The sequence below is a fragment of the Ictidomys tridecemlineatus genome, chromosome 9, assembly GCF_052094955.1.
Source record: "Ictidomys tridecemlineatus isolate mIctTri1 chromosome 9, mIctTri1.hap1, whole genome shotgun sequence".
NCBI classification, from domain to species: domain Eukaryota; kingdom Metazoa; phylum Chordata; class Mammalia; order Rodentia; family Sciuridae; genus Ictidomys; species Ictidomys tridecemlineatus.
Window position 1 is genome coordinate 31,066,617 of NC_135485.1, and position 27,523 is coordinate 31,094,139.

The 27,523-nt window shown below is 40.4% G+C and overlaps 1 protein-coding gene across 16 annotated transcripts in view; it reads right to left on the reverse strand.

The window, feature by feature from the left end:
* Apbb2 (amyloid beta precursor protein binding family B member 2) overlaps positions 1-27,523 on the reverse strand; it is a 388,124-nt gene that overhangs the window by 224,471 nt on the left and 136,130 nt on the right. For 9 of the 16 annotated variants that reach the window (XM_078021224.1, XM_078021225.1, XM_040292516.2 and 6 more), the window contains one exon: positions 5,919-6,024. The exons of 2 other annotated variants lie outside the window; for them this stretch is intronic. The gene's annotated coding sequence lies outside the window, so the exon portion shown is untranslated. Of the gene's footprint in view, positions 1-5,918; positions 6,025-6,136; positions 6,156-19,763; positions 19,851-27,523 lie in introns of those variants that run through there. 5 more of the 16 variants (XM_078021226.1, XM_078021228.1, XM_078021233.1 and 2 more) reach the window with 2 other exon arrangements.

The following is a 27,523-nucleotide window of genomic DNA, read 5'->3' on the forward strand; positions in this document are numbered from 1 at the left end:
TGCTATGAAATTCCTTTGTTAGTAGGATAGCCATTCATCTCCTAAACCAGGACACTTTTGACACTGAGAGGGGCATTATCAAAAGTGATAACCAGAACAGCAGGCGGAGCTAGGATTGTCACAGAAAGCCAGCACCTATGTCACTTGATTTGTTAAGAAACCAAATACTACCCTTCCAGGTCTCAAAAAAATGAAATAAAGATAATGGTGGGGAAGGGGCACAGAGGCTTCTCTGTGAACAGAAATCGCAAGACTGAATCAGAAGGTCAAAGGAAGGCTGTAGGCTCTCCCGAAGCATCAATATCCAACGACACTTTTGGGTCACCTGAACCCTGTTCCTCCTCCCCTAAAAACTGCATATAAGCAAATGAGGCCTGCTGTATGCCATGCATCCTGGCTTAATCGTTGTTTTATTTTATTGCCATCCTCACACTCTTCCTTGATGCTACCTGAACATATCCCCAACCCATGGAGTTTCTTTCCCCATACTTCTTTATTTCCCACCACTGAGCCAATAAACCAGAGTTAGTGGTACTTGCAATGAACCAGGTACAATACTGTTACTTCTTACGTAAAAGGGGGAATCCAAAGCTGAATTAGACACATTCCTTGCCAGGTAACTGCCCAAATTTTCTCTTTGCTAGATATGGTTTAAAACTCAATAGAGTTTTGCTCCCACCTCCACTTCTGCATGCCCTAAGCAGTTCATGCAAGATGGACAACAGCCAAGTATTCTAATGAAGCCCATTCTCTCTTCATTTGTATCAACTGATGTAAAAGAATGAAGAAATTAAGCAACATTTGTTAAAGTGACAAAATTTTCTACATATTAAACTGTACATAAGTTCTCCCAACCAAGACCTTGTGACCTCTGGGAGAGCAACACATCATATGCTCTTTCTCGCATCCCTAGTTCCACCTTGAGGCTGGTGAGGAATGATGTCATCCACCACTGAATCATCAGCACCTTGCAGAGCATCTAGCACAAACAAACAATAAATATCTACTGATTAAATGAAATAAATAAGGGCTCATGGTCAACTACTTTTGTCTTGATGCCAACTCCTCAACATCTTTGCTCCATTGATTATCTCCTTGTAAAAGGCAGCCCCATTGTAGTAAAAGATTTGAGGTCGGCCAAATCCCCAGTCAATATGACCTTAAGCAGGTTTTCTAATCACTCTCTGCCTCAGTTTTCTTACTTATAAAATAAGATACTGTTCATAAGGTTTTGTTGAAATAACTCCCATAAAAGGCCAGACAGGGACCCACTTAACATTTGTTGAATGACACAAATGATCATTCTGTTCTGTAGTTGCAGAACAAAATATAACTATCAAAATCTAATTTGCCAAAGTTGATCCTCATGTAAGCAACAGACAGGCATCAATGGTTGGAATGCACTACTGTAGTCTGTCTGCTGTTAAACATCAAAGGAAGAGCTTAACATCTGCCTTAAATGCAAGAAAACAACAATTAGTTCACAAGTAAAAGGGAAAGGTGCACAATCCAATCTGACCTTCTTCTTTAAACCAAAGTATTAAGGGATTATAGCTGACAGCAGACTGAAGGTTTTCTGCAGGGATCACACACAGTGAGGGAAGGCAAGCTAGAAATGGTTTTTAAACTCAGCATTTATTGACAGCTTCTGCTTTTCACAGCCAAGAATGCACAGGCCAAGTTTGCCTTTAAAGTGCAAAACTAAACCACCACAGACTACAAGAATAATATTTATCTCCACAGTGTTTTCATCTAACCGTACTTACTCTTCCAACAATTCAAACTGGAGAATCTGGAAAGAGAGAAATATCACAGGTCTCTGTGCAACTTCAAATTTATGGAAAAAATAAACTTGTTTTTGCTGTGCAGGGATATCCTAAGAGACCCACTCTGCTCCTATTTCTCTTCTAAGAAGCCCCCTGTGTTCTATTTCCATAACACCTGAACTCTGTCTTCTGAGGCTTCAAGAGCTATCCAGAGGCCCTTCCTTTCCTCTCTTCCAGTAAAAGCAGCCTAGACAAGCAACTAGACTCCCTGGGGTTTGGTTTCCTTTCTCAGCCCCCTGCCGCTCCCCTGGAAAATGAAAGAAACCTAGAGTTTTCCAAAGCCCAGAGGCAATGTTGATCTCCAATAATCTTTCCCATTCTCTTAAAGCCCATCACTTCCTACTCTACAGGGATACAGAGCTTGAAGAGAAGCCTAAACCATCCCTCATGGTTCAAGAGAGTAGATGCAGTAGTTACAAGAAAACACGAACTCTGGTTTAAATGCAGCCAAGGTTGTCCTGGGATAAGCATGGTCAAAATACAGCAGCATTAAATTCTGCCCTACAAACTGGCAACTTTGACGTCTGAAAAAGGTTAACTGAGCAAAAGGGGCGCCCACCTGTACTAGGATTACTCTACCTAAATTCCCAATGGACTAGGTATACAAAACTATTATCATAACTTATTTGATTGTACCATGTAAACTAAGAAACTATTCTATTAGAAGAAACTATGATTTTACATTATGTATACACAGGTTTCAAAATCATCGCTCTGGGCTGGGGGTGTAGCTCAGTAGAAGAGCTCTTGGAGACAGGGTCTCACTAACTTGCCAGACTGGCTTCTTCCTCCTTCACAAGTGTCTTGTTCATCTTTGAATGAGTTCCTGAAATGGTACCTGAAACAGTGGTTGTCCAACAAACACTAATTTAGTAAATGAACTAAAAAATTGAGAAAACATGTAAGGTCTGTAGAATATTCTGCATCTCCAATGAATGTGGACTGCAATTTGCTCCATAAATAATATCTAATGTCTATCAAATGTTCCTTCTGTGCCCAAAATTTCATCTGAGTCATTATGAGTGTCTTTGGAGAGAAAATAATGTGGGTAAGACTCCTCTTAGGTATAGGAATATTAACTAATACAGCTAGGAAGAAGGAGAATGTCACCTGAATTCCTGAAATGTACCAAAGGGACCACAGAAGACACAAAGCTTTATATACAGAATCTATCAGCCAGTGACACATACTTAGGCCCATAAACCTCCAGTTTAGAATCTGTCTGGTTATAGTAAACACTGAAGAGATGGACCCTATTCAGTTCTTTATTAGATGAAAAACCTACACTGCACATTTCACATATTTGTAACTCCTTTCTGAAAATTAGGATAGCCTCAAAATAAACAAAAGGCTAAGATCCAATTATTTTTCTTTCACTAAAAGTGATGTTGCAGGTAAATGTTTATTAACATGGATAATCATTATTTATTGTTAAGTGGAAAAGATGGGTTACCAATTTGTAGCACTACTACCGAACAATTTGTACTTAAAAACAAGCATAGGTATGTATTGAATAGAAAACAGTATTTTTTTACTTCTTAAAAAAAAAAAAAATCCATGGCAAATAATTATAGACTCAAGTTTCCAAAAATCTACCTTCAGTAATTAAGTAAAATACTCAAAATAAGGAATACTTTGAAAATGCATATGTGATTAAGGAAAAGGGAGTTATAAGGAAGTGCGGGTATTGTTTGGGTCCGTCCTACATTTTCTCTAAAGTTGTGTGTTTGCTTTGCCAAAAGGAAACCACGGATACCGTTCAATGTTTTATATACGTTTTAAAGCACTGTCAGAAATATTCTCTCGTGACTTTAATAAATCTCTAAAAGGACTCCCCCCTTCCCCTCCCAGTCCCTTCATGTTAACTTCCATGTAACAAGTTCTTCAGAACTAGATTTGTGTGCAGGATGCTTTTGTGCTTTAACCTTCCGTTTTGTTTTGTTTTTATTTCTAACTGAAGGGTGAACGGTGAACATCCTTCCATGCACATGAGCATTCATTTACAACATCGACTTTGGTAAGCAGGGGCCTTTCTGCCACCATCCCTCGGGTTATGCAGGGATGTCTTTAGCCAATCACTATGAACAAAAGCCCCACAGATGCCGCACCTCAAGAAAATGGAACCCTAACTTTTACAACATGCCACCAAGTGTCCCAAAAGGGAATATTTTGATATAATGGAAGGAAATTGTTTCCCTAGGGGCCATACTGAATTTTAAAGAAGTACTGAATTATTTGAAAGGCAGTTTGAGGAACTTGTTTTTTAGAACAAGGTATATTTCCTCTCTAAACGCACTGCAACTACCAGGTCCTGAAGTCCAGAGAGCAAGTCGATTGCCTTTTTCATTCTACCTCTGGGGATGAATCAGTGCCTCCCAACATAAGTCTCTTTCAAATATCCTTCCAAGATGGAATAATAAGTACCAACAAAGAATTCCCTTTACTGCAAGATTAGTATGTGATTAAAGATAACAAAATTCAACCAAATTCCTATAATTTTAAGAATTCCACTGACAATCTTTCACTATTACAAAATTTTACTAAAACAAAAAGCTTGGCTTTGGTATATAATTTCAAGTCCTTGTTTTCTCTGCAATTATATTTTAGCAGTATTGACAGACCTTAGAAATTATATTCATGTCTATGTATGTGCATATATTTATATATATATATGTGTGTGTATATATATATATACACATACACATATACATACACAAATGCATATATTTTTTCATTACAAATATTTCGATAACCTTCAAATCAGTTTATACTATTATCACAAAATACACAATTTAATTAGAGTTGTAGTGAATATAGTCTAATAAAACCTACAAATTTGCTTTTACTATTTAATGTGATCATAAAATGCCTTAAGTTCTTTTCTGCTTTGCTTTGTCTTTTTTTTAATATTTATTTTTTACTTATAGGTGGACACATATCTTTATTTTATTTATTTATTTTTATGTGGTGCTGAGGATCGAACCCAGGGCCTCGTGTGTGCTAGGTGAGCACTTTACCTCTGAGTCACAATCCCAGCACCTTAAACATGTTTTTTAAGTAGCTCATTTACATTGTCAGAAATGGAGATGACTCAAAAGGCAAGTTTAGAAATCTAGTAATTTAATGGGAAAACAGCTTCTATTAACAATAATATTGTTTCTGGAACATTCCAGGAAGGAGATGGGTATGCTTGTGTGCATCTTTTGTTTTGCATATATTCTTACAGGCATTGGATCCTTAATACCTTGAAGCTGTACTTACAAAAAAGTAAAATGACCTGATTATCTTTAAGTCTCATTTTACCTTTTCCAAAGATCAGGGAATAAAACTGAACTTTCTGGTCCAAAGTAATTTTTTCTCAAAAAGACAGCTAAAGCTCTAGGGCTGGAGCTCAGGGGTGGAGCATTGCTTAGTACTTGCAAAGTCAGATCACCAGCACTGCAGAGGGAAGAAGGAAGGAAAAAAAAAAAAAGGGAAAGGAAATAGAGACAGGGAAGGAGGAAGAAAGGAGGAGGACAGCAAAAGCACTCACACAGGTATCTCAATGACAAGGTCTTAAGAGTCCCTCAAAAGTTATAAAATACTAAAACTGAGAGGTACATCAGTTCTTTCAAGACCAAGGTGCATAAGGGATTTATGAGACAAGCTAGCCATGTCTTGTTCTCCTGTTTAGACAAGGAAAGAAATAAGTAGGTTTCATTTTTACTCTAAAAACCCAAAACCAAAGGGCCTACTCAAAATGCCTCCAAGTCTAACACACCTGTAGCTCCAAAAACTGGACTCACTTTTGTTTCATGCTGTATTACACTGTCTTATTTCAGTTTAAATCATCAACTATAAATCTTACAAAGGTTTGACTGCAACCTTGAGACTCACTATATGAACCCAAAAGATGGAACAATACAGAAAGCATCCTAATCTCTTCGAAGTTTTTATAAAGAGGTCTCCTAAGTCCCTGGCACATTTCAAATCCATAAAAGCATAAAATTTACTAAGCTGGGCATGAAAGAAAGTAGAAAAGCCATAGCCCCATTGGTAACTTTCTGAAAGAAGTGTAACAGAATTTTTAACTACGAATTAAGAATTACTTACTTTTCCCAGATCTTTGGTTCAGAGCTCAGAAGGCAAGCTCCTTTCTCCCCACAAAGTCTGTTAATTAATAGCAATCACCCAAGGCGGTCAGGCAGCCCAAATACATCTATAAATTGTGGAGAGACAAAAATTTGAAATTCAAAGTCAGATTAGAAATTAAAAATCAAAATACCCCATTCTATTCAGACTATCTATAATTAAAGATTCCGTCGGAATACCTCAATGATGAGATGCGCAGGCTATCTTTCTTCCATAATAGATTAACAAGGCTTTCTAAATCTAGGTGGCATTTTGATCTGTCATCTTATTAAAGTTCCTAATGCAGAACTCGGAAGGCTTCTTGGCAACTGCTCATGTTGAAAATGTCTTTCTCGGGGAGTCATAAAAAGGAACAGAGGGAGGATCTGGACTTCTAATTATACTGTCACTCGTGAGGGAGGGAGGGGAGTTCTGAAATCACACTTGCCAGCCCCTGCCCACCAAGATGAGTTCATTTCATGAACACAGAAGTGGTTGTGAATTGAAGTGAACAATAACAACAAAGAAAATTATCAACCTCTAATCACTCTTCAGATGTATGAATTTAAGCATAATTCATCTTTGCAGCGGGAATTAGAGGAGAATTGTTTTTCCTAAGAAAATAGAAAACCTAAAATTTCTGTATGATTAATAACCTCACTTAAATCATAAAATATTTCTCCAACAATCCTGCAAATAAATACGTAGGTAACTCATTAATAAGATAAACTACTTTGAGAAGGCTAAAACAGATGCCACAGAGATATGAAAAATGTGCTCTATATGTGTAATATGAATTATAATGCATTCTGCTGTCATATATATAAAATAATAAGTAGTAGCAAAATTTTCCTCCTTCCCTGTCTATATTTCCTTTCCCTTTTTTTTTTTTCCTTCCTTCTTCCCTCTGCAGTGCTGGTGATCTGACTTTGCAAGTACTAGGCAATGCTCCACCCCTGAGCTCCACCCCTAAACCTAAAGTGTGCAGGTCCTTTGGGCTCTCTCATTCTGGGCCTTACATTAGATGAATTCCAAAAAGCATAATAAGCTCAATTACAAGCCTGGAGACATTAAGAAATCAGTGTATTAGAAAGAGGTAGGAGTACTGTTACATCAAGCAATCATAACTACAAAGCAGATAGACCCACCAATACCAATAAGCATAATTTTTTTAATCAGTGTCATTGTTACTGTCAGCATTTACACAGTGCTGACTCTCACGCCACATTGTTCTCTAAGTGTTTTAGTGCGTTAAATCTATTTAGGATAGGAAAGGGAATTTTGTATATCAGTTCTTCCCTGGAGCTCAGTGTATCTATCTGTACACAGCACTCTCAGTTTTGCTATAGCATGTGCATGTGTGCCAAGAGTACAATCTAAACATAATTCATATTTCAATATTTATGCATGACTTCATTGCAAGAAACACTAATTGGGAAGGCTATACCTAGATGAACCCAGTTGCATGAGGATACACCCAATGCCTCAAACATCTACCAGTGAACTCAGTTTCCCACATGGCATGAGCCACACCCATGCATACCTGATATCTCAACTCTCCATCCTATTTCAGGACACCTATTTTACCCACACTTCATAGTAATTCACAAGTTGCAACCTTTCAAGGTGCCAAGTTCATAAGCAAATGTCAGGACTTTTCCAAAGTAAAATACCAAATTTTATTGTGTTATACATTCCTTACCCATTTGATTAAATTTTGCTACTACTTATTATTTTATATATATATATATGACAGCAGAATGCATTACAATTCATATTACACATATAGAGCACATTTTTTCATATCTCTGGTTGTACATAAAGCATGTTCACACCAATCCGTGTCTTCATACATGTACTTTGGATAATGATGTTCATCATATTCCACCATCATTTCTAACCCCCTGCCTCCTCCCTTCCCCTCCCACCCCTCTGCCCTATCTAGAGTTTGACTATTCCTCCTATGTTCCCCCTCCCTACCCTACTATGAATCAGCCTCCTTATATCAGAGAAAACATTTGGCTTTTTGGGATTGGCTAAGTTCACTTAGCATTATCTTCTCCAACACCATCCATTTACCTGCGAATGCCTTGATTTTGTTCTCTTTTATTGCTGAGTAATATTCCATTGTATATATATGCCACATTTTTTTTTTATCCATTCATCTACTGAAGGGCATCTAGTTTGCTTCCACAGTTTAGCTATTGTGAATTGTACTGCTATAAACATTAATGTGGCTATGTCACTGTAGTGTGCTGGTTTGAGGGGATATAACCAAGGAGTGGGATAGCTGGGTCAAATGGTAGTTCCATTTCTAGTTTTCCAAGGAATCTCCATACTGCTTTCCATATTGGCTGCACTAATTTGCAGTCCCACCAGCAGTATATGAGTGTACCTTTTCCCCCACATCCTGGCCAATACTTATTGTTGTTTGTATGCATAATAGTTGCCATTCTGACTGGAGTGAGATGAAATCTTAGAGTAGTTTTGATTTGCATTTCTCTAATTGCTAGAGATGATGAACATTTTTTCATATATTTGTAGATTGATTGTATATCCTTTTCTGAGAAGTGTCAGTTCAGATCCTTGGCCCATTTATTTATTGAGTTGTTTTTTGGTGTTTAGCTTTTCATGTTCTTTATATACCCTAGAGATTAGTGCTCTATCTGGTGTGTGAGGTGTAAAAATTTGCTCCCAAGATGTAGGCTCTGTATTCACCTCACAGATTGTTTCTTTTGCTGAGAAGAAACTTTTTAGTTTGAATCCATCCCATTTATTGATTTCTTGATTTTAATCCTTGCACTATAGGAGTCTTATTAAGGAAGTTGGGGTCTTCCTCATAGAAATAGAAAAAGCAATCATGAAATTCATCTGGAAAAATAAGAGATACAGAATAGCTAAAGCAATCCTTAGCAGGAAGAGTAAAGCAGGTGGCATCACTATACCAGATCTTAAACTATACTACAGAGCAATAGTAACAAAAACAGCATGGTATTGGCACCAAAGCAGATTAGTAGACCAATGGTACAGAATAGAGGACACAGAGACTAACCCATAAAATTATAATTAACTTATATTAGACAAAGGTGCCAAAAACATTCATTGGAGAAAAGATAGCCTCTTCAACAAATGGTGCTGGGAAAACTGGAAATCCATATGCAACAAAGTAAAATCTCTCATCATGCACAAAACTCAACTCAAAGTGGATCAAGGACGTAGGAATTAAACCAGAAACCCTGTGTCTTAACAGAAGAAAAAGTAGGCCCTAATCTTCATCATGTCGGATTTGCACAATTTTTAATTTAGTTATCATCTCTTTTTTATCACTGATAGTTTTTGAGTATTGTATTGCCAACTCCATTTTTCTCATAAGAGCTGTGGGTTTTACTCTGTGATTTTACATAGTATGGTGGTTTTTAGAACTACGTATATGGTATTTTAGCAGAGCTGACTAGACAATAACTAGTGTTTACACAGATGCTTGTGATTAAATTGTGATTTTTTTTCATATTTTGTCTTTACATTTGTGAGTAGCACTATATTATTACTATAATGTAATACAATTTTAGAAATATTTTAATTCATAATGCTTATAATTACCAAGAATGAACAGTTATGGGTCAATTTCAATTGTGTGAAAAAATTTAAAGAAATTATCTAATGATGTTTAAATGAGGTTATCCATACTGCTAAAAAGAATTTTAAAAAGGAATGGATTTATTTTTCATTCCTTAAAATCTTTCAATTAAAAAATCTGAATTTTCTTTAAAAGTTTTTAAGATATGCATAAAGATATATATATACAAAGGAAGTTTCTATTATAAGTAATAACATCTTAAACAATCTAAAAACTTAAATGTCCAATGATGGATAAAGTTTTTAAAATGTGTATAATACTTAATAAAATGGGAAACTTTTTTTAAGCAGTATACAGTGAAAAAGCAGATGATAAAGCAATTACTATCATCCCAATTCTGTATAAAAGTATGTATCTACATAAAAGATGAGAAGGAAAAAATGCCAACACTTGAAAGGGTGCTAATTGTAGACAGTAGAATTAGAACAGAATAATTTTTACTTTTTTCATATTTTGCATTTGGTAGGAAAATCCTCCTTTTATTCCCATCTTAATTTCACATGTGAATCCACAAGGTATTAATAGGTCTGGTTATGTGGCCAAAACACTGAAATTATTTTGTATCTCACACTTCAAGAATGAATACAGTCCCAAGAAGATGTTTAAAGTATATAAACCCATTACAGAGGCCAATAAAATTTGCTTTTACTGGCTAAAACAGTCACAAATTTTGTAAAACCCAGATGAAAGATTTTTAATTATATACTTGCATCCAACCTGTCTTACTGAAAGAAATTTCATCCTGTATAAAGAAATTGTGTTCTGGATAAGTTCTTTTCAAATAAGATCAAGATTAGCCAAATACAAAGAGGAATGGACTTGTGTGGGCAAGGAGATGAACTTCTAACTTAGGGAGGTTTAAGAAAGTCGGAAAAGAGAAATCCGTCTCCGTAGCCTCCAAAGAAACTTGGCCATGTAGAGATTTTCTCAACAACAACAAAGCCTGACTTCGAAAAGAAGAATCCATTTGCCAACAACAGTGAACCTTCCATCCTGAGTATGCTTGGTTTAATCTCACACACGGGTACCACCTGAATGTGGGAGGTACACAGGGACCGAGGGGCGGTCTGGGACAATCCAACCAGTGCACACCTGAGTTCGGTCACCTGTGCTTGGTGAGCTGCGCATCTAAATGACACATCCCTCCCTCATTTTCAGGGTTGCCTTCTTGGCACACCTTCCCACCCAGGAACTATTTGGTATAGGATAGTAATTTCAAGTGTCCCCATTCTCAAGAACATGCTGGGATTAAAAGTTAATGGTCAGGTATTTATTTGTTTTTGTGGTGATCGGATTTGAACCCAGAGCCTTGTGCATGCAAGGCAAGCACTCTACCAATTGAGCTATATCCCCAGGCCAATGATCATGTTTTTTTGTATGTGGGGATGGGCTATTCTGTAAATTTCCAATGCACTTTTAACATCTGAATAATCATGTTCTTGCTATACAAAGGATAGAGTAAGTAGACTTCAGTGTTCTGTTTAAACTTCCAAAAATGGTGATACAGATGAAAAATGAAACTTTTATGTTTCAAACTGCTTTTATATGACATTTTATATTTTATATCTGATAGCTTCCCTATCGAGTTACTGGCTTTGTGTTTTGTTTGAAGAACAGAAAAGGCAAAATGAACATTTTGATTATACTATTACATATAAAAAGAGATCATAGAGGAGATAATGAGTTTCAGAAAAATCAGTCCAAGGTCAGTATTCACCTGAGACACTCTACCATTATATCAAATGCATGCTGATTATTTTGGAAAATAACTTCGAAATTCTTGGCTTCTGTGTCTCACAAGTTACTGCCTAAAGTCTACACATTGGCATCTTTAATAATTAGCAACCAGATCTTACTATCGGGAAGCAAATTCAGATACTACACCCAACTGTGAGTATTCTATAATGAAAACTGTGCATTTTAATTGTTTTTTAAAAAAGGAGATGTTAAAATATATATCCATCTATATATACATTTTACACGGATTCTGGAAATACAGAGCACTTGGGAACTCTTGGTATGGAAAAGATATTGCTTTAAGAATTAGCATATGCACAGGTCAGGGAAAAACATTTTATCATAATTGGACATGAAAAAGGACTACCGATTTTTAGAGTTTATCTGGAAATCAAGCAGAAGTATTTCCTGGGACTCTCAGGTCACTCCCTGGGCAGAATGCCAGTGGAATCTATATTGGTCTTTGGCACTCTCTCATTTCCTCTTTTGCATTCCTCTGCCACCTCTGATCTAAAGCCCCAGACCTCTACTTTGGATGGGTCTGTTCCTTTCAGTGGTCTTTTCCTTCCAACACTGACACTCCCAATCCACCAGGGGAATAACCTTAGCAGAAGGGAATGAGAAGAACCTAAACAAATTATTGATGATCTACAACTTGTTCAGTGTCGCATGTATTTTTAGAAAAAAAAAATTGTGACCCAAATCCTTGTTTCTAAAGACCTTAGCTCACTAGAGAACAGCTGAATGCAGGTCTGGGTTAAGGAAAGCATAAAATAAGTCTAGAACATCCTAGCATGCCACAGGGCGAAGAAGTGCTCCAATATTAACTCAGACGTGATAAAGGACATGGGAGCTGCCTTGAAGGTGCTGCCACCAGCCAAATGTGGGACAATTTGAACAACCAAAAGGAATGGTATCAAATAAAAAAGGAAACCATGAATCCACAGGTATTTATGAGAAAGGGGAACGGGGAAAGCTCTTCTTTATAAAGAACGTCGGCTAATAAACATCATAGGAAAAACAGAAGAAAATCCCACTTTGCAACCACCAAGATTCAGTTGAGGGTAAAACCACTAGAGAAAGGAGGGCTGTAGAACTGGTACTCACAGCCTCAAGGCATTATCCCCCAGATTACTGATCATTTGCCTCGGAGAGAAGGTATCCTTACAATGCAGAACTCTGGAAGGCCACCTCATCCAAGGGAGGCTTGACATAATCAGTGACAGTACAAACATCAGCTGTCTCCACAGCCACTGTGTAGCATAGTTTGCCAAATGTGCTTATCATCAGGTGGCAATCAGACAAATTCAGATTGCGATAACATTCTACAAGACACGTTTTGATATCTGCCAAGACGTCAGTGCCATGAAGAATAAGAAAAAGGAATCGCAGGACAACTGTTCTAAATTAAAAGAGACCAAAAAGACAAAATGCTGTGGGTGACTGTTGAATGTCGGATCAGAGGCAGGGGTTATAAAAGACACTGTTAGGATAAGTAGTAGATTGGCATTCAAGTATTAACATGTATCAGTAGGGATAATGGTATTCTCAATTATGAGACTCTTCTTGGGCGTGAGACATACATATAGAAGGATTTAAGGCTACAGGTTCATGAGTTCCACAACTAACACGAACAGTTCAGTAAAAATCTGTGTGTGTGTGTGTGTGTGTGTGTGTGTGTGTGTGTGTGTGTGTATGAAGAGACATAGTTATAGAGAAACAGAAACAGATAAAACAAATTTGGCAAAATGTTAACATTTTGGGTGCATTATAGCTATAACCTATAAAAACCAGTAATCACAGTCACTTGTAAGTTATACCCACACCAGCTAAAGTGAGATCATAACAGACCTGAGGGTTCAAAGTGACACAAATAGGAATGCAATTTCTTCAGTGTTAGAGCATTTAGTCCACTTTTCAGAAAATTTCTTCCAACTATTTCTCCTCTGAAGCAATCAATGGTTCTTCATTTATAAGAAGAACCTTAAGAAAAAGGCTCTCCTTGTCACTCCAAGGAAGAAGATGGCAATGGGTAAACACTAGCAGGAGGTAAGTACAGTTCTCCACATATTCTGAAGAAGAGAGAGGTCTTCAGCTTTAAAAATGTTCTGCCTTTAGTCATTAAGAATACAAACAATAATAAATGCTGGAGAGGATGTGGAGAAAAAGGAACATTTTTTCCACAGTTGGTGGGACTGTAAACTAGTACAACCACTATGGAAATCAGTTTGGAGGATCCTAAAAAGACTACACATGAAACCACCATATGACCCAGCTATAGCCCTCCTTGGTATTTATCCTGAAGAATTAAAGTCATCATACTACAGTGACACATGCATATCTACTTTTTCAGCAGCACAACTCACTGCAGCCAAAATGTGGAATCAGCCTAGGCGTCCATCAATGGAATAACCAGATAAAGAAAATGTTGTACATCTATACACCATAGTTTTACTCAGTGATGAAAAAAAAATGGAATTATGTCATCTGCAGGAAAATAAATGTAACTAGAGACCATCATGTTTAGTGAAATTAGCCAAACTCAGAAGGTTGAAGGTCATATGTTTTCTCTCATATGTGGAAGCTAGACAGGGAAAAAGAAATGTGGGGGTATCTCATGAAAATCAAAGGGAGGTTAGTAGAGGAAAGGGACCAGAGAGTGGGAGGTAGGGAGGGAGGGCAAGGGCTGTGGAGTGACATTGGCCAAATTAAATTGTTATATTGTGTGCATGTATGAATATGTAATAACAAATCCCACCATTATATACAGCTATAATAGACCAGTTTTAAAAATTAAAAAAAAAAAGTTTTGCCTTTGCTGGGTGCAGTGACACACACCCGTTATCCCAGCTAAGACAGGAGGATCAAAGGTTCAAGGCTAGCCTCAGTAACCTGGCGATATGGTCTCAAAATTTCAGAAATTAAATAAAAGTGCTGGGAGGGGATATAGCTCAATGTGTGGAGTCCCCCTGGATTCAGTCTCCAGTGCCACCAAAAACCAAACAAAAAAACAAAAAACCCAATCTGCCTTCACTCCCCCACCTGGTAAAAATAACAAATTTGTGTGGATGTTTCTGACCAGCCCCAAAGAGTTCATTTTCAAAATTTACACCGACCAAACCTCTTGCCCAGGAAGGTGGATGACTTCACTCTATGCACCCCTGGTTGAGGCTGGAGCAGTGCATTGGCATAATACCCCCTGAGGGCAAACACACATCCCAGACATCCCAGACCTACAGCTTTTAGCAGTTGTTTCAAACTGACATACCTGAGACAGAATTCATCACACCAGACCTGACCTGTGTTTATACAACAACTTCCTCTTTCACTGTCTCTTCCCGAAGGCCCAGTCTTCACACCTCTTGTTTCTCATCTGCAATCTCAGAAGGCCTGTATATTATCAAATAGCATTTCTGCTTATCCTCAGCATTTCTGTCTACGGCACTCACTGGGCACGTCTAGAAAATCTCTGCTACAACACTGATTCCCCACTCACTAGATGCCAAGTGCTTTACTAAGTTTTCCCACTTTTAAAAAACCCACAATTCTGTAAAAATCATTGGTATCTTTTTATCCCTATTTTACTGAAGAAATGGATGCTTGAACAGGTGAAATAAATTGTCCAAGGTCACAGAATTATTAAGCTGAAATTGAGACCCCAGTTTTCTGGTTCTACCCTAATATCAATGGACTTGTTACTATTTATAGTTCTAAGACTGTCTCCTGTCCTTAAACCCAGCATAAGGTCCTTGGAGGAAGGGGTTCACATCCTCCCTCCTTTTTTTTTTTTTTTTTTTTTTTGCAACAGGGACTGAACTCAGTGGTCTTTGACCACTAAGCCACATTTCCAGCCCTTTTTATTTTTTGAGACAGGGTCTTGCTAAATTGCTTAGTGCCTCCCCAAGCTGCTGAGGCTGGTCTCAAACTTGTGATCCTTCAGTCTCAGCCCCCTGAGCCTCTGGGATCACAGGCACGCAGCACATGTAACATCACCCACTTTTGTGCCCTTGCTAGATGACCTAGAACTACCCATAGCTCAAGTGCACTGACTTTTATTTCAAGATTCCACCCAGAGATTCTTTCTGACACTCCTATGTGCAGAACCAACCACACCCTCCTCCTTACTTGCCATGTTCCCACTGTAGTATATGTGAGCCAGAACTTCAGGGACTATGGTTGCCACATCTGTGTCTGGCACACAGTAGGTACTGAATGGATGTTTCCTGAATGAAATGATTATACATAAGACAGTCGAGTTTCTCAACGGGGCTGCTATGCCTTGTGAAAATTTTTGACCTCATTTTTATCTTTATCACAGACTGAGGAAGATTATTTTAGGAAAGAGTGACAGAGAGGAAATTAAGAAGAACAGAGGGGGCAAGCCCTGGCTGTTGGGTCCTCTCTATTTGCTTGCTGCCCTGGGTTTAATATGTTCTAGAGCAGGGCTTCCAGATTTTAAAGTATGTATAACAGTGCTGCATACAATTATGATTCCTTATGGTTTGGGGTGAAGTCTGAGATTCTGCATTTCTAACAAGCTCCCAAAAGAAGTTGATGTTTCTAACCCATGAACCACATTTCTGAAGTAGCAAAACATTCTAGCAAAACCCAGCTACAGTGAAATAACACCCATGAAAAGGGATGTAACCTGTAGACTAAAATGACTCAACATAAATTCACAAAATGTTTATGGTAGTTGTCTCTTGAGTTGCTTCTTTCTGCTTTGCTATATTTTCAAGTATTCTATAATCATTCTTGTTGATGGAAATAAAAAACTTTAAATGCTATATATACACATGCACCAAAAAAAAACCTGTATATTTTGACATTTCCATTCTGCATGGCTACATCTTTATTTAAGCAACAAATATACTTAAAAGGACTAGACTAGGGAGATAACATGTGGGTGAATTTAGCAATTCCCTCTTTTCTCAGTTTAATGTGCAAATTAACATAAAACAGCAATTACCCTTAGCATAGTCACCATCACAACCATTGTTTTTTCTCAGGTTCCCTTCCCTTAAAAGAGAGAGAAAGCATCCACTCAGTTGGAATATAATGAAAGGCAAACCAAATTAAGGACAAGAGAAAAAAATAAACAGGAGCTACACTGAACCTCTTCCAAGTGGGTCAACAGAACCACGTGACAGTGAAACCGTGGGTGGAAAAGCTGTTCTGGCCGCAGCAGCGGGAGGGGCTGTGATCCACAACAAGGTGAGATGGGATAAATTAAGGCAGAGCTCACTGTGCACCTGCAGGTGGGGTGGAGGGAAAGGAGCCTCAGAAGAGCCCTGCTTCCTAAGCATAACCGCTTCCTAAGCATAACTGGAAGAGATCATTAGGCACACATTTCTGAAGCACAGGACACTCTCCAGTGGAGTTCCAATGGATGCCAGGTCACATTCCTCCAGTTACAGAGGGACTCTGCCTGCCACTCCCTTCCTCCTCCCAGGGAAGATGACCTCATCACAGGCTCCACATATTCAGACGGATTCCACCTACAGTCCTAACTGGATTGTTCTGCCTTGAAGAAAAATTGTGAAACTCATTGTGAAATTTCACCCAAGGGCTACATCCCAGTGCAGAAGGCTTATAAACATGATGAAGCCAAAAGCCATTTCTGTGGTGTCTACTTGGTACTCTTAAGGATGTGGTTTCATACCTGTGAGGTTTAGACACACCAGACACTGGGCTCAACAGAAAACAATGTGTTATTGTCTCTGATGGATTCTGTACGTCTAGCACTAGATTACTCAGGGCAAGTAAATATTTGCTGGGTTGTTAAAAATGTGACCGCTTGAGATTTCAAAACTAGCATCAAAGTTACCATCTTGGTGGGGGAGAACTGGAATTTATTTGGACTTCTTGCATTTATTTTGCTGAATTTCAAATTGTTTTCCTTCTGAATTACACTGGGGCGAGATAACAGTGGGGATGGGGAGGACACCATCATCTTCCTGTGCTCCACAGTCTAAAAGGCTTAATGTCTTACTTGGGTTTTGGAGACTTCTGAGTCATAATAATCAATTGCAAAGCAACACACCATCTTTTGCCCCAAGAAGGATTCTCATTTGGAGTGTGTTTAGGACAGTAGAGAAAGCCACTATAGCACAATGAGCTCCAGGGAGCAGAAGGACACAAAGAGCCAGACAGGCATGTGTGACTATGGTTCTCTGAGAAGGGACAACTAAACATGGTCATGGAGAGCCTAAAAAGGCAAGAGGTGAAATGTCATCAGTGCAGTCTTTGTGCAAACTTGCCAGGAGGAACATGAGAAGCACCCAGGTGTTTCAGTCAACTTCTCAGAGTTTGCTAAGAACTGCTCAGAGAGGTGGAAGACCATGCATGGTGAAGAGAAAGGAAAATTTGAAGACACAACAAAGGCATCAAGGCCTATTATAAAAGAGAAATGAAAACCTACATCCCTCCTAAGGGGAAAATAGAAAAGAAGTTCAAGGATCCCCACGTAACCCATAGACCTCCATCAGCCTTCTTATTCTGTTCTCAGTATCCCGTAAAATCAAGACAGAACATCCTGTCCTATCCATTGGTGATGTTGCAAAGAAACAGAGAGAAGTGCATAACAGCAGTGCAGATGACAAACAGCCTTAGGAACAGAAAGCTGCCGAGCTGAAGGGGAAATACAAACAGGACATTACTGCCTATAAGCAAAGGAAAACCTGACACAGGAAAACAAAAACAAGGAAGAGCCAAGACTGAGAAAAATCAAGAAAAAGAGAAGGAGGAAGACAAAGATGATGAAAGTCGATTTTAAAGCAGTTTGCTCCCTATCTATAAAGCATTTAACATCCCTGGTACAACTCACTCCTTTTAAAGAAAAAAAATACTGAAATGTAAAGCAACTATACAGCCTCTGTCTTCTTTTGTATAGTTAACAAACTACAGAATAGGTGTTTAGATAGCTCTGTCCTGGTGGCATTTTCAATAGTCACTAATCTTGTCTGCGACAGCAGGGGGTTGTAAAAGTTGCAGCTCTATTGTTGAAGTCTATGACTGCTGACTTTGCTTTGCTTGGGATCCTTCAGGCCTGATTCCCTGCCAGCTGGGTTATTGCTCTCTCCAGCCAGAAAGACAGGCTCTGCCTCTCCTTGTAATTTTAGGCAGTACAGATGCTCCTAGACTAATGAGGGGGTCACACACTGATAAAGCCATCATTAATCGAAAACACCATAAGCTGAAGATGCGCTTACTGCACACCACCACCTCGCAGGATGCAGCACCGGGTCTTCACCCTTGTGACCTCGTGGCTGACCGGGAGCTACGCTGCATCATGAGGGAGGATCCTACCCCATGTCACTAGCCCAGGAAAAGATCCAAATTCAAAATTCAAAGTACTGTTTCTGTTGAATGCATATTGCTTTCTCACCACAGCAAAGTCAAAGAAATTGTAAGTTGAACCATTTTAAGTCAGGGGCCATGGGAACCCCCTTGGTCCCTGAAAGTCATGTCTGTCTCCCCTCCCCATCCAGACCACATATCTGTTCCTGCATCTAATCTCCTGAGCAAAACTGTGTAAACCCCCTCAGGACCAGGTCACTTGTGCTCAGATCCCTCTATGTTAACCCAGGGCCTCCCTCACAGCCAGAGACCCCCAACCCCAATGGCACATGAGCACCCACATTAAGGATCCTGTGCTGTGAGGCTGACCCGCAAGCAACACCCATGAGACAAAAGCATACCGTTCTAGCTCTTCAAATGTATGGGAAGTTCAAAGGGACATTTTACCCAGGAGTGACTTAAAAGTTAAACTCATAATGTTTAAGTTTCTTCAACACGGCTGACAACCAGGAATTTTTTTAAAATGAAGAGTTGGGCTTTTTGCCCCAGAGGTCCTCTGTCAGGCCTCCAACATGAGGCCCAAACCATCTGGGCAAGATGCCCCATTTCTTGGTTTTCAGACAGATTCCAGATAAGGTGAGGGAGGAAAACGAGTTTCACCACCCATCCAGCTTGGGTTCCTCTCAAAGGTGCCACTTTCTCTTCAAATAGGCCTAAAATGGGCTTTTACACATTTCTCTTTACATAAATTTGGTTGTTAACCATTTTGTTACTAGAACCTTTGAATCCCGGAATCCAAATCAAATGAGAATTTAAATCGTTTTTAAAAGATCAAATATAAAATACACACACACACACATATGTATGTGTGTGTGTGTGTGTATCTTTTTTTTTTTTTTTCTCTCTCCCAGGTCTGTTTCTGGTACAAACACAAAGTTCTCAACTTCACAGTGACTGGGTTCCAGGTGTTACCTGCTCGGGTACCAGGATATCACAGAAGATGCTGAAAGAAGCAATTTTTAGCAGTAGCACACTTGTCTGGCTTGTGTGAAGTACTGGGTTCGATTCTCAGCACCACGTATAAATAAATAAAATAAAGATCTATCAACAACTAAGAAAAAAAAATTAAAAAAAAAAAAGGAAGCAGTTTTTACCAATAGTGCTTCAGTGCCCTCGCAGTTTTAATATGACAACTTGGACTGAAGTGGCTACAATGCAGTGCTTCCTTTGTTGGTTTTTAACTGGAAAAATAAAAACAGAATATAATTCAACACAGTCTTGGATTTCCCCCTTGCTGAATTATTATTCTCTGTGTCCAACTATAAAAGATACTTAAAAAAAAAATGACAGACACTCAACATCAGGAACACATGTGCTCTAATTTTTTCCCCCAGGAATAGAAAGATAGGACATATAGAGCTGTATAAATCTTCCTTGCGTATCTGATAGCACCCACTGGAGATAGAGTCCAATATCACAAAAATACTGAGAAATGCCCTGAAATTTCACAGTTAATGAAAGATTCCTCTTCTCTAGTCAGAAAAGTGATTGCAGAATGCCAGAGGGGACCTAGGAGTGTTTGTGTGTTTGCAGGTTCACATCTGTGGTGGGCCTAGGGAAGGGTGGGGGAGGGGAGAGTGGCAACAGAGAGCAGGAAACCAGATGAAAATCTTGATGTGTCCCCCGAGATGAATCTTCCAATTGCCCCTCCACAATTCCACCTGTTCTGTTTTCCGGAGCTGATCCGCTTAACGGCAGGCTCTCTGACCCACTGGCTCCCAGCTGGGTTCTGCCAAGGAGAAGCTTCCAAGCGGAAGGGTTGGCTCCCTGCAGGACGACCCTCTGCACAGAGCTGCCTCCCAGCACCGCTCTCTGCCTCACCCCTCACCACGGGGAATGGAGGACCAAGGGTGCTATGAGCCACAGGGCGCTGCACGGGCCTCCCCACACCCCAGGGCAGGGCCAATTTGCCACCTGTCTCCTCAGGGCACCTGGCCTGACATGAAGACCTAAAAACCTCTGAATGCTCACCTCACCACACACTGCCCTGTAATTATTATTGTTTTGATCCCACTTTTATGACAGTCTTATATCAGTTTTGTCAAAGAGTCACTCTTAAATATTCAGGGTGTTTTAGAGCTGTTTTGTATAGAACGTGGATGTGGTTTTTGTTTTAGATTTTTTTTTTTTTAACGACTAGTCATTCTCTGCAATCCACTACACAGTACAGAAAGCATTCTGTAGTCTAAATGATCCTTGTGCAAATGATAAGTCCGATCAAGTCAGTGCTCTGTTCAAAACCCTCTCCTCTCAGAAAAAAAAAGTGTCCAGTCCTTCTGCCCTGAAGAGCCTGTCTCTTGATCCCCCTTGGCGTCACTTGTCCCCCTCTGCTCAATTGTCTCACTGTGCTCTGGCTGCCACAGAGGGCAGCTTTCCCGTTTCTCGAAATGAATCATGAGCCACACTGGATCCACCTGAGCTCCTGGGCCCTGGAATTTGCTTCTACCTGGAATGCCACCTCCTGGAATGCCACCAAGTCCTGGTCACCTAGGACTGCTCCTGGAGCTCTTTGCCAGTCACACCTCAACCAGCTCCCTCCCTCCCTCTCTCCCTTGTTTTCTCCTCATTGTGCCCACGTCCACACTATGTGAGATACTTATTTGTTTGTGGTCCATCTCCTTCCAGGAGAACAGATGGTCCAAGAGGGGCACCTTGCCTGTCAGGATTCATTCCTCCTGTCTAGGACAGTGGGTGGCAGATGGTCAGCCTTCCCTCAGTATTTGTTGAAGAAATGAATGATTTGGATTAGAGAAAAATTAAAAGAACTGCTTTCTTAATGACTACAGCTAAATTTTCAGTGGTCAAAAAAAAAGTTCAGTACCTTCCAGGGATGATTTAGAAGGAATTCTGTTCAAAAGATGAGTTTATGGAATGACCTGCCTTTCCGAGGATGTTCCATAGGTGCACACCAAAATCAACACAGTATATGGTAAATGGTCAAATATGATTAAATGGAAACAATCATTTAAACCAGGGCAGCAAAGATGTTCTATAAAGGGCAGACAGTAAGCAATTTATGCTGACAGGGACAAACACGCTCACCACTCTCAACTCTGCAGCTAAAGCAGGAAAGCCCCATGCACAATACAAAATTATATGAGCTGTATTCTAACAAACTGTACTTAGGGGCACTGAGCTATGCATTTCAAATCATTTTCAAGTCTCAGAAAATCATCTTTCTTCATTAGATTTTTTGCAACCATTTAAAAATGAGGAAACCATTCCAAGTTCATGAGCCATAGAAAAGAAAAACAAAAACAGGTTAACAAGATGGATTTGGTCTCTAAAGTGTAGCTTACTGATCTCTAGTTTAACCATTTCTAAAGATGATTTTTTTTTTCTATAGAGAAAATACATCTGATACATGAATCTATTAGACATCTTATAACTAATTAAACATGAAATAACTGTATTTGTTAAAGAATGATAAGCTGTATGAATGGCTTAGTTGAGTGAATGAACATCACTAACTCCCTCATCTAGGACAAATGTCTTTCCACCTAAATTTTGGGAGTCATCTCAAGTGAACTCTTCTCACACAAGCACCTTTTTCTTATGTAAGTATCTTCATTATCCATCCTAATAAAGAAATTCCACCCTACTCCTTCTTCCTTTATCAAAATGGGAACTATAATAGCCCTTAGAGGAGAGAGAAGGTGGTGGTTCCCCAGGCTTTGGGGCAAGACAAATTCCAGTAATAACCTTTTATTATTAAGTGTTCAACATGTTGCTTATACTTTGCTTTCAAGTATGTTCAAACACACCCTGTTGCGTGGGCCCTGGAATGAGAACCATCTTGATTGCAGGTCCTGCTGGAATCCAGGGTCATCTGTCTCCATAAACTACAAAATTAACAGAAAAGCCCAGGCTGGGTAAAGACATAGCCAACATATAGTATTGGATAACTTGAAGCAGAGATTTGAAATTTCACTCAATTATAATGATAGTCTCCTCCCTCCCACATAATAACATTATGTGAAAATATGGAATTTGAGAAAGTATTCTCCATGGTGTTAGAAGAGTTGACCACACATAAAAAAAAAAAAGAGGTATGATTTAGAACATACAGGTCTACTGGACCCTAAATACACAATAGAGAATAAAAACACTTTGCCTTAGGTCTCCAAATATTGTAAATGTCCTAATGTTAGGTACCCCAGAAAGTCAATCAAGAAAAGAATTCAAGAGAAAAGTTCTCAACATTTAGGATCCTCATTTTCTCCAAGCCTGGGAGACATGGATCAAAACCAAAATTACTATAACCTAATTAGTTGCAGACTCTACTTGCCCTACCCGTTTCGAAAGCAGATCTCCTGGAATGTGAAATGAAAAATTTTAAAGCTCTCTGAAAGACCTCTCAGTACCTTGGTTCTTGAATAATTTCCAAGTGAATCAAATTAGAACAAACAGGCCAGAGGAAGGCAATGGTTTTCCAACTCCTACTGTAAGTAACACGCCCTGCAGATTCACAAGGAAACCAAGGACTCGATTCAGCTTTGCTTAAGTTCCAGGCACAGTTTCCTGAGAAAGCCAACTTGGCCAGAAACCCTGGCATCTCATGCACATGGTCCAATTCACGCCTGGGACAGCCATCCACAAAGTGGCCCTGCCTCCCCAGGAATCTCGCCCATTCTGCTGAGCTCGGGGCTATGCACAGAAGTGAACGACGAGGCATCCAATCACAGAACGCTGTGGAGAGGCACCTCAGCATCACCTGCTCCTCTTCACTGAGTGTCTGAGGGAAATGGAAACGCTGACAAGGCACACGGCTACAAGCAAAAGTAATGAGAAAGGAACAAACAAGGAGCCGAGACTGCAGCTGCCTGGCAATCCTGTGAGAGCTCCAATGGGTGCAGCCTTCTGAGGAACCCAAGGTGCCACGGAGGAGCCCTGTTCTGGATGTCCAGGAGGCTGAGATAGTGACACCTGGTGATGGAAGAAGTCTCCCTGAGCCGCCTTGGCTTCCTGCTTGTGTTAGTTTGACAGCGATCCCCTAACAAAGCACCACAGACTGATACAGATTTATTTTCTCACAGTTCTAGAAAGCACCCGTCCCAGATGGAGGTGTTAGTGTCAGAAGTTTTGGTCGCCTAAGGCATTCTCGCCTTGGTATGCAGATGGCCATCTTTTCCCTGTGTCCTCCTTTCATCTTCCCATGGTTACACGTCTGTATTTCTTCTTCTATAAGACACCAGTCATGTTATAGTAGGACCCACTTTCATGACCCTTAACTGAATTTTAACTCAATCACCTCTTTAAAGATCCTATCTCTAATACATTTCCATTCTGAGGACCTGGGGTACTGGGGCTCTAACATATGAATTTGGGGGGACATAATTCAGCCCATAACACTGCTGGAAACAGTGTTCCATTTTTCCTTATCAGTGCCACGAGGCTAGACTCAACAACACCCCACTCACTCAATTCTCACTTCTCTGAATTCTCACCTTTCTTTTATAACAAAAGGGTATGACATACTACAATGTCCCAATATCGCCCAGAAAACAGCAACATCTCTTTTCGCCACCTTAATGAAATAATTCCTCAGGTACCAAATCTATCCACCCTAAGTCTTTGAGGGCAGGATACCCAAAAGATTTTGAAGCACTATTGGCAGACCACATTTGAGAAGCACTTTACAACATAACAGGGATCTAACATAAGGAAGAAATCTGTGCGTTCACTTGACCTTCATCACAATGAAAGGCAAGTGTGAAAAAGCCTATTCTCCACTCATTTCATGTCGGCCTTTTCACAGAATCACCCACTTCTCTGCAGGAAGAATTACCTTTGTTCCAGCGTCCCTGTGTCACACTGGGATCAACAAATGATAATACTATTAGAAATCAAGATGTGTACAGAAATCAGCTCTGTGACCAGGAGGATCATCAGTAAAAAGTAATACTTTGAAATGTGAATGACCTAAATGATCAAGCCCTTTAAACAGAAAACAACTAAAATAATGTCATTTAAATGACTTTTTTTTTAATATTTATTTTTTTAGTTTTCCGCGGACACAACATCTTTGTTTGTATGTGGTGCTGAGGATCGAACCTGGGCCACACGCATGCCAGGTGAGCGTGCTACCGTTTGAGCCACATCCCCAGCCCTAAATGACTTTAAATCTCAACTTAAGCCTTTTAACAATTTTGGACTTGAGTTTTGCCCTCTGTCGGTTTAATTCCCTAAGCGTTGCTGAGGAGCCCTGGGTGGTTACAGGGGCTGGAGGCACAGCCTTGAGCAAGCAAGTTGATGCCCTCCTGAAACTGATGTTCTGATGAGGGCCACACACTGCTTCTCCTGCTGCCCTACAAAGACAAATCCCCTCCACTTCCTTCACTGGGGCACTTGTACCTCCAGCCTTCGGCTTCCTAAAGACAAAATTTATGAGCTACTTTGTATTTTTTCACTCTCCTTTGTCTGATGAACATTCCCAGCCCTGTCTCCTTCCATCTTTCCTAACACAGACAAGGAAAGAGTCCCTGCAAGCCCAACTATGAACCAGATGACCGTGTGGCCCGCACTCACACTCTCCATGGTTCGCCAAGTCCTGTTAACCCTATCCAGATTCCCCCAGGGTCTATTCCGGCTCCTGTTGCCATCACGAGATCAGTGCCACGAGGCTAGACTGATCATTCTTCTTCTCGACAAACACCACATTCTCCTTGGAAGATGAAATCCAAAAGCAGCAAGAGTGACCAACTTGCCTTCGGATTCCCAGCACCTAACACAGTACCTGGCTCACATAGGCACTCCATGAATATGGGAAGCCAAGACCCCTGTGCATGGCAGGGAAGCCCCACTTTCCATGTCTCCTCCCTACCACCCACCTCCTAAATGCACAGAAGGCCCCCATGTCTTCCTACACCTGAGCACATCCCTGGGCACATTTCTGTACTCCCCCCCCCCCCCGAAGTCCTCACCTCTCCCTAACTATGTGCCTTGGAAAGTACAGATCAACACCCAGACCTGGCTCAGAAGGGAGGACTTACCTGCTCTTTTACTTGGGTTTGTACAGAACTTCGGACACACACTATTAAATCAATACACTTTGTTTTTCCTGGCTGTCACCCCTACTGGACCATGCTGAGGGGCGGGGCTTGCACCTTTTAAAAAATTCTGTGTCTGTGCCCTGTTTTTTGTAGAGTGGGGTGCAGGCACTGGGGACTGACCCAGGAGTGCTCTACCACTGAGCTACATGCTCAGCTCTTTATATTGATTTTGAAATAGGTTCTTGCTAAGTTGCGAGGCCGGCCTCAGACTTGTGTCTTCCTGCCTCAGCCTCTCAGGTTGCTGGGATTACAGGTGTGCCCACTGAGCCCAGTTTTGAGTCCCTCTTGAAAGGCGCTTACTCATTCCTTTGACAAATACTTATCCAGCGCCCATTCCCCAGCAGGCACTATTTTAGGTGACAGGGATATATTAATGAACAACCAAAAATTTCAGTTTAGAGTCGATATTTAGAAATTGATATTTATATAAATCCCTCTAGGAATTTAAATTCCGGGGAAGATAAATGATAATTTAGACATTTAAAATGCAGTATGTTAGAATTTTGAAGGGGAAAAAAATGTATAAGAGAGATTTGAGGAGGAGAGACAAGAAGGTTTATCATTTTTAATGCAAGCCGAGTTTCAGTGAGAGAGAAAGTAACATTGGAGCAAAGATTTTAAAAAGAGAGGAAGTTAGGTTTCTAGGGAAGAGAAGCAGAAGCCAGGCAAAGGCCCTGAGGCAGAAATATGCCTGATGTCCTCAAAGGTCAGTGTAGCTAGAACAGAGCTCGCTACAGGGAAATGGAGCTAGAGAGAAGATGGGGCATCATCTGAAGCCGTCCAGGCAACTGTAAGGACTGCACCTTCACTGTGAGAACACAGAAGAGTCATTGTAAGTTTTGAGAGAAGTGCCATGATGTGATTGGAGCATAGAGAGGCAGGGATCGAATCGGAGCTGCCAGCCAGGAGGTGTCTGGGATGACCCAGGCCAGACAGCATGGCGGCCTGGGCACCCTACAAACCGTAGCAGGGCTACCGCTGGAATTGCACCAGCCACTCACAGTTACTCCACAGAACACAGACCAGCTCTGAGCACAGTCTATGCTGTCCACCCCTATGCTGAGGACAGTCTCCCCGTGCATCCACCCTTCCCCAATACCTCAGACACTTCACCATCACCCCGCCACGGCACCCCACCAGCTCTCCCTCTCCCTGTGGCCCTACATGCCAAGTCACTTTGGGCCCTTCAAGGTTTGCTGCAGATCCCCCTCCATTGTGAACTCTCCCCAGGATGGTCTGGCTCACACCAACTCTCACCTCCTCAGCCTGTGGCCTTTACCACCCACACCATTTCCACTGTCCTATATCACGTTGGCCCAACTAGACTGTATCTCCCTTACTAAAAGAGAGGCTTTCCTTACTTCCCAGACCATGACTGCACAGGAGGCCATTAAATAACATGTACTAACCAAGAACCCCATGGCAAGGACGCAGGACTATGAGGGTCTTGATTTCTTTAATGCATTGACAACACATGGAAACTGAGGGCAGTCGCATAAAAATAGAATTTCTGACTTCTCTTTATATATTGGAAGGCTGTGCTATGCTGGATCTTCATTCCCAGACTGCAGGGGCAGGTTGGCAGAGTGCTGGCTGGCCTTCTCTCTCCTTTATATCCCGGGTCACTGGTTTACTTTTCTGTTAGATCCCTGAGGAATTTGAGTTTGCAATCCCTGTATTGGATATAGGTCATCCTGAATTTTTAAATTACTAGAATTTGGAGAGAACTGAGTATTCACTGAAGATATTATCGGGTTTTCTCATTCATGATATCAAATAGAAAGGGCATGAGTTGGGATCTT